Raw genomic sequence first — 8,321 nt, forward strand, 5'->3', positions numbered from 1 at the left:
TGTTCTTTTAACAAATACAACTTTTTATTTAAATAATGTAGGCTACTAGTAAATGGTGAAATTAACATTTAGAAAGATTAATAAATGTAGTAGAAGTGCAGTTTATTAATAGTTAATGTTAACTAATGTAGTTAACTAGAGTTTAATAAATGGAACCATATTGTAAAGTGTTACCAATTTGTTATACACCGATTCAGACATCTCGTGAGTTCAGTGTTGGACAGATCAGTTGTTTTAACCATTCATTAAATGTAATCGGTTCAAAGGAGTCATTAGTTCGAGAATCGGACGTGTCATTAGCGGACTATGGCACGCGTTTTATTATCCCGGGAGTTTAGGACATTGCACAACATTTTTGTCAACACAGGAAACATTTAATTACTGGATAGTTTTGTTTGTTTATTGAAAGTGTTTTTATTTCAGCTGATGCGGAACAATTTTCAGAGTACATAAGGCAACGTTTTTTTAGCACAATTCACATCCAGCGGTAATTCAGGGAAAAAAAATAAAAATCTATGAATGCTCAACATCAGTGGCGGCTGCTGGTCTTTCAAAGAGGGGAAGCTCATTTTCGGCCTACATCATAAAAATTGTCCAATCAACAAGTCTCTCTCTCTCGTCAGTTAAGATAAACTACATTATGTCTTGTTTGACTTTCTTTGCACTTTGAACTACAAACTTTCCAATGACGTCTGGTTAAAGGGATGCGCTCGACCAGCTCACGCGTTTTCTAAACACAAACACTGTTTACACGCCTGGTATCGGTTGTTGGTATCGGAGTACAAAAATCATTTTTACGAGTACATTGAGCTCAGTATCGACCTGATATCGATACCGGTATCGGTGTATCCTTCATAATTATTATTATTATCAAATTATGATTAATTATATTATATTATACCCACGTATACCTATATTATTAATTATATTATAATTATTATTAAAGCTATTATTAGAACCTCACCTTTATCTAGTCAGTTAGCAAGTAGAACTCCGCGAAGTCCCTGATGAAGGAGATTACATGGGGGTTCATGTATGAAGTCTTCCGCTTCACCACTCGCCCAGTCGTCTTGCTCATCTGCTCCTTGGCTGTGCACTTGTTGGAGTCAGGATTAATCCTGACTAAAAACCTATGAAAATGAGTATAGGAGTTAGGGGATGGGACAATATGTACACATTAATGAATAACTGTAAGTGCAGTGAGCAATGTAGAATCATACATAAAGGACAGCTGACAGAGGCATTTCACATCTCAACAGGAGTTAGCTTGATGGTTAACCACCAGCCACTAAAGGAAGTCAACTCCATGTAGGTAGCAAGTGATGGCGGATCAAAAAGGGATGTAAAGAGGAGAATAGGCAAGGCAAGAGCTGCATTTGGCATGATAGGGCCCAAATGAAGAGCACGTAACATCACACTCAAGACCAAACTACGGCTATTCGACTCAAGCATTAATACCATACTCCTTTAAAGATCTGAGACGTGGAAAACAACAAATAACCTCCTGAACAAGCTACAATTCTTCAACCACTGCCTAAGACATATTCGTAACATCAGATGGCCTGAAAAAAATGAAGAATTAAGAGCTGTGGAGTAGAGCAAAGCAGAGATAGAAGTGGAAATAAAGAAACGAAAAAGGGGATGGATTGGGCACACATTGTGTAAAATGAATAATTCCATGACACAAAGCCCTACAGTGGAACCCACAGGGTAAACATGGTAGAGGGAGACCAAGAAACACCTGGAGGAGGAGTGTCACAGCTGAGATGGAAAGAGCTGGCAAGATCTGGAGAAGCTGGCACAGAACAGAATGAAGTGGAGAGATATTGTCAGTGGGCTATGCTCCTTGGAGTAACAGGCCTAAGTAAGGAAGTAATGAGTAACTGGTTAGCAAATCACAACTGTTTACAGGACATAAACCACTCTCCTTGTTTGTTTTTTCAGGGCAAATCATATTCCCCAGACATCTCCGCATTGGGTCCTCTCAATTTCTCCCAAAAGGTTTTATGTAAAAAGGAAAATAGTGTGTACATGCTCAACAGTCCTCCTAAAGCATTCAAGTTGTAAGGAGGCTTCAACCTACACAATTTAGATACTCAGATACTTTACACAACAGGGTGGGCAATAAAACACTAACAATATGCATCGCGATAGACATGTAATCAATATCAATAAAAAATACGTTCGATAAAACGTTCCATATTTAATTTTTTTCTTCGTCAGAAGAAACCAGAGGTTGCGAAGCAAGTTTGGTTGCATGAACAAAGGCACTCACTCTCTGGTAACCTAGCAACGTAGGGAGTAACATGCTACCAGCCAATCATGTAACAGTTTAGTTGCGCCATATCGTTGTCTCGTGTTGGATTCTTCAGTAACAGAACCGGCGTGGAGTGATAAGTGGAAAGCCTTATTTGATGAGTAGATGACTGACTGCTGCGCCAATTCTGACAGGAACCCACGCATGTTACTGATACCCCTTTTCCACCTAAGCAGTTCCAGGTGCTAGTTCAGAGCCAGTGCTATAGCTGGTTCTTAGTTAGTTCGACTGGCGAACCCTTTAAGAACCGGTTGCTTTTCTACATGCTCAGAGCCAGCTCTTACGTCACTGAATACGTTTCATGTTTCGGTTCACTAGCGCAGCACAACAGGCTTGTTCGATGTACATCAGCGCCACGCAGATCGATCGATCGGCACACAACACACTAAAGCACGGTGAGAGCGACCCAAAAGCATAAAGAGCCGTCTGCTTTCCAGTCGCTCCCGCAGCACCCCGATATGCCTTGCACCGAACTGTCTGCGCAGCGCCGATCTATCTACTCACCCCAAACAAGCCTAAACAAACTATCAGCAATGGCAGACGTTGCGGTGCTATTTGATGTTCATGGCTTTGCGAACCTACATCGGCATCCAAACACGGCGAATCAAACGTGTTAGCGTTTAGCTGCTATTTGAAATATGGCGGCCCAAGTTTCTGTTCGTCTTGTTGGTCACGGTAACCCCGCCCCCAGCCCCTGACGCAAACGGTTCTTCCTTCTAGCCCAGCAATGTTTTGGTGCTACTTACGAACCGCTTTTACTGGTTCGGAGCTGGTTCTTTGGATGTCGAAAAACAAAGAACCGGTTCGAAACTAGGCTCTGGCTCCGAACCAGCACTGGAACTGCTTCGGTGGAAAAGGGGTACGAGAGAACGAGCAGAGAGAGAGAGAGCGCCTCCTCCGTCCGCGCACTCTCACAGTCTTCAAACTGTCTTGCTCTCCCTCCCTTCTTCGTGCATATTAATTAAAATTTATATTACCATCAAAATCAATTGAGAATTGACACGATGATAGGTCGAATACCAAAGTTTCACGTTAAGCATTCAGAGATTTATTTTCCCCTGAATTACTGCTGGGTGTAAATTGTACTAAAATAACGTTGCCTTGTCTTCTCTGAAAAGCGTTCTGCACATTCATCTGACATAAACCACACTTTAAATAAACGAACAAAACCTATCCAGTGATTAAATGTTTTCTGTGTTGACAAATCTTGTGCGATGTCCTAACTACCAGGATAATCACACGTGCTGTGGCCACGTCATGACAGGTGTGCCTTATATTTCCTGCTTTTTTGTCCTTTGCCAATCACACCTATGAATCAGAGGAAGGATTAGTTCACCCCAAAATGAAAAGGTCCTAATAATTTACTCACCCCAATGACATCCAAGATATCCATGTCTTTCTTTCTTCAGTGGAAAATAAGTTTGAGGAAAACATTTCAGGATTTTTTCCTTCATATAATGGACTTCAATGGCAACCAACTCAGTTGGTTGCTATTGTTTCCTCAAAAAACTTAATTTCTTTTCCACTGAAGAAAGAAAGACATGGATATCTTGGATGGCATTGGGGTGAGTAAATTATTAAGAAATTTTCATTTTGAGGTGAACTAATCCGTTAAGTTTAAAATAAAAATTTATCGTTTCTACGATGTATCGCGATGCAGACGAGGACGATTCGGTATCGGTTCAGTAATAGACCATAACCGATTATAATGTACTGACGCTTTCTGACGGCATTTGTCGCGTACGTGCTTTGTCGCGGTAGCATACAATGGCAGAGGGAGGCGAGATGCGAGTGCGAGTAATTAAAGATGCTCCAACTACTTTTAAAGCCTACATCTGGGCACATTTCGGCTTTTATAAACAACCTGGTAAGCACGACCTGCAGAAGACGCGCTGTGTGCGCTCATGTCACGCACAAATAGAATATGCAGGAGGTAATACCACTAACTTGATAAACCACATTAGCCGTTTGCACCGCGAGCTGTTAACGCCTGGCAGAGTCTGACTGCTTTTAGAGATGCACGGATGAGCTCCAACGCCGAATCCGTAGCCAAAAATAAATCATCCACCCGCCCCAATAATTTTCTCTGACTTAAGTATCCCCACCCGATGGTCAAATTACAATTATTCTGTGTTGTTATGCTTGATTATAAATGAATGATCGTCACCTTCAACAGCGGACTCGGCGATAGTTGATGCGCGCATCTTTAATGGTAACATAATACACTGATTAATGAGCGCTGCTTTTTAAATGAACATTTCTTTAAAACAAAATTTATATGACAGATTTTCCTTTTCTTAATGGCATAAACAAGCTTTACTCCCAACTGGAATGTCACTGTTTGAACAGGCGAGCACACACATCACTTTTGAAGAAAATGTTTTAATTGAGAATGCGGTGCATCGCGATGCATTGTGATATCGAATTGAACTGAATCGATGACATGATAATCGTAATCGAACCGAACCGTGAGACAAGTGTCGGTTCACACCCCTAATTTTAAAGGGAGAAGATGATTTTGAACAGCTTTTCAATTGTCAATTTGCTTTAACACTGCAATCAAACTATTTAAGATAAAAAATACCTCTGAACAAACTCCAGTGTTGTGCTGGCTTCCACCTGATACTCTAGGTTGAATACATAGTAACAGGCGAAGAGAGCGGCCAAGGCAGTGGTGAAGTCCGCCATGTGAACACCAGGTGGGATTATGACCCTCCCCTCGATCGACAGCATCCATTTTTTTGCAGTCAGGATTGTCTCTCCTTAGTAAAGACAATAGTCATCACAAAAATTATATTTCATAGCAATACATTCTATAAAAGATTTTCTCCACATAAATTGAGCATACATATCTTCGAAGCAGTGCATGATTAAAGGATTAGTTCACCTCAAAATGAAAATTTCCTAATAATTTACTCACCCCAATGCCATCCAAGATATCCATGTCTTTCTTTCCTCAGTGGAAGAGAAATTACGTTTTTGTAGGAAAACACTTCAATTGTAACCAACGTTTTGAAGTCCAAATAAATGCAGTTTCAAAGGTCTTTGAAGTGCTTCAACGGGCTGTGCAGGATCCCAGCTGAGGATTAGGTTATCTAGTGAAACTATCGGTCATTTTCTAAAAAAATATATAATTGATATACTTTTTAACTATAATTGTTCGGATTGAGCTGGGAACTACGTCAAAGTAACGTATATAAATTATATATTATATATATATAAACTGCATTTATTTGGACTTCAAACTGACTTCATTTCTGTGTAACTTATGCTCAAATGACGAACAAATGCAGTAATTGAAGCTGTGGTGAAATTACAGTGCTTGCACGAGTAGCTAATTCATTTTGATGGCAAGCTAACTGGTTATACTCATAGCTCTAACGTTAGCTGTAACTTATACATGTGGCTTTCGGCACTGAAGTTTTTTTTTTTTTTGCTCCTAGTAACTTACGTTAGTGATAGTAAATTTACTTACTGATTTTCTGGAAGTCCCGATAAACAGTTGGTGAAGGATCCGCGATTCCAAGATGGAAACTCCGGCAGAGGCCACGGGTGGGAAAAATACATGAACGTTAAAGGCTGTAAAAACGTCTCCGTCGGAGCTCTCACGGAAACGTTTTCGCTCAATTCCTCAGGCAAAAGTTAAATATATCAACACAAAGACTAAAACAAAATAAATACAACCACAAGACAAAGCCGTGTATAAAGAAACTTAAATCTGAGAATTAACGGAGCGTTTCTGTCACTGACGACGAGTCAGAAATTCAAGTGCTGCTTCTTTCGCGCTTTTTTCCCACAGATTCTAAAACAGTTTAGACTGGGTAAACCCCGCCCACTCTGCCGGCGCTTTGATTTCGCCCTGCATCTCAGAAACAGCTCTGCAAACTTGCACGTTTATCTCTCCTGCTTCCGAAGAAAAAAAATATATAACACTGATTTTTGTAAAATAAAAATCCCATGGTGGTATGTATTTATGAGTTAACCAGACAGCCCCAATTTTGGCAAGTAATGCAAATGACATAGCCTATACCCAAAATAAAAGTCATTCTGAATAGACACATAACCTTAGAAAGCTTGAGAGTTTTGGCTCAAGTTCAAAACTCAAAATTAATCAGATGTTATTAATATTGAGATATATAAGATCAAAAATAAAAACAACAAATATTAAGAATATATTTATTAAATGTATAAAATATTAATATTTTAATATTAATATACATAATTATGTGAATATACTATTGCAACTTATAACCAATGGTCATGCTTCATTTCAAATCTGAGGATGACATCTCAAAAAATTATGCGTTTATGAAGCCTATATTGTTAGACCATGTCAGGGGAGACTTTGGAGAAGTTTAAGATAAGGCTTATCAAATATTTTATTGCCCTTTTAACACCCATTTACACCCAAACACCCATTTACAGTCACAAAACAAACAAACAAAAAAATATTATTGGAATCTGAAATAAAAAATAAGAATAAAAAAAAGAATAAAAAATCTATTGTATGGAATGGAAAGCTCCTGCAGCAGGTGCATCAGAGTACAAGTTACATGACACATTTTAATTTATTAATATTACACTTTTACTTAAAGCTCACCATCGAGTATTTATATCATATTCCGGTAATGAATTCTGAACAACAATAATCTGGGGCCGTCCATGTGAAAGGGGTACAAAGAAAGATATGATAAAAAAAGGAAAATTACAGTAGTTTACTTTACTATTTACAGTACTGTAGTGGCTAAATTGTGATTTTTTACAGTAATGATTTGACTACTGTGATTTCAACTGTAATGCTTGGACTACTGTGATTTTTACGGTCTTACTGTAAACTTTACAATATTATACTGTAAAAATCTTATACAGTAATGTTACTGTGAATCTACAGTAAATAACTGTAGATTTCACAGCCATTTTTTACAGTGTACTCTAATGAGAGTTAGTTGGCATGTAGTTGCAAAGTTATTTAGTCAACAGAATTTCCAAAGGGGGCCATCAAAATAAAGTGTAACCATAAATTTGATAAAACACAGTTATTAGAATTAACTTCTAACACATCGAAACTACTTTCAGATGCATTTTCAGATGTAAAGAATGAAAGATGAAAAATATTTACTGTATGTTACATATGTTTTTAGATGCATTACACCTGAGCTTAAATCACTGGCGTTGGGTATTCAAACTCTTGTGATGCGAACACTAGGTACAAGCAATACAGTAAACGATAATTCATAAGCTGGGCAATATTTTAGTGTATATTATGTATTGTGTAATCTGCATTAATGTCTACTTTTTTTGGAGGTGGTATTCCTGCTCCTGTATATTTTGGAGCTCTCATTGACTCAACGTGTTTAAAATGGGGAATAAAGAGCTGCGGAGGCAGAGGAGCCTGTCGTATGTACGACTCAAATATGTACAGGTGTGTATGTGTGCTTGTAATTATACACCATTGTCTTTATTAGACTACAAAAATGATGATTACAGTATAAAGTCTTTAAGTACCTAGTACCTTAAGTCTTTGAGTCCTAAGCTCACGTTTGAAACACAAATAGGATTGTATGTGCAACATGAAAGTCTTGGTGTCCTGTTTTCAGAGTGATCTTCTTGAGCCTGACTACATGTTTAAGTGGATGTTCCTACTTCTTCATCATTGCTGTCATTGTGCTTCTGCGGAAGCAGTTTAGAAAAGAAGTCAAAGCATTGCAGCAAACGGCCAGCAAGCAAAATGAAACCGAATTTCAGTCTCCAGAGATGTGCCATCCTGACGGATCCAAAATGACATATACATAATGGTATGATTAAAAAAAAGTTAAAAGATACAAAAGTTTGTTTGTTTTAAAAAATTAACTCTAAAGTTGCATAAGCTAAAAAAAATCAGAAAAAAGTGAATGTGTAGACGTTTATAAGATTATCTTGCCATTTTTATTAGTGAGCTCTGTAGGATGGACAAAAATAACTGATCCCAACAATATCTTTCATCATTATATTTGTGTTATGGAAT

General features: G+C 38.2%; 1 pseudogene across 1 annotated transcript in view; it reads left to right on the forward strand.

Moving 5' to 3' along the window:
- The window catches only part of LOC306861820 (solute carrier organic anion transporter family member 1C1-like), an 87,106-nt pseudogene extending 78,996 nt beyond the window's left edge, over positions 1-8,110 (forward strand). The window contains exons 12-14 of the transcript in view: positions 7,459-7,523; positions 7,622-7,739; positions 7,915-8,110. The product of the transcript in view is annotated as a solute carrier organic anion transporter family member 1C1-like (transcript). The remainder of the gene's footprint in view (positions 1-7,458; positions 7,524-7,621; positions 7,740-7,914) is intronic.
- Positions 8,111-8,321: the final 211 nt, after the last annotated feature.

This window comes from Barbus barbus (genome assembly GCF_936440315.1).
Source record: "Barbus barbus genome assembly, chromosome: 42".
In the NCBI taxonomy this organism is placed as follows: Eukaryota; Metazoa; Chordata; class Actinopteri; order Cypriniformes; family Cyprinidae; genus Barbus; species Barbus barbus.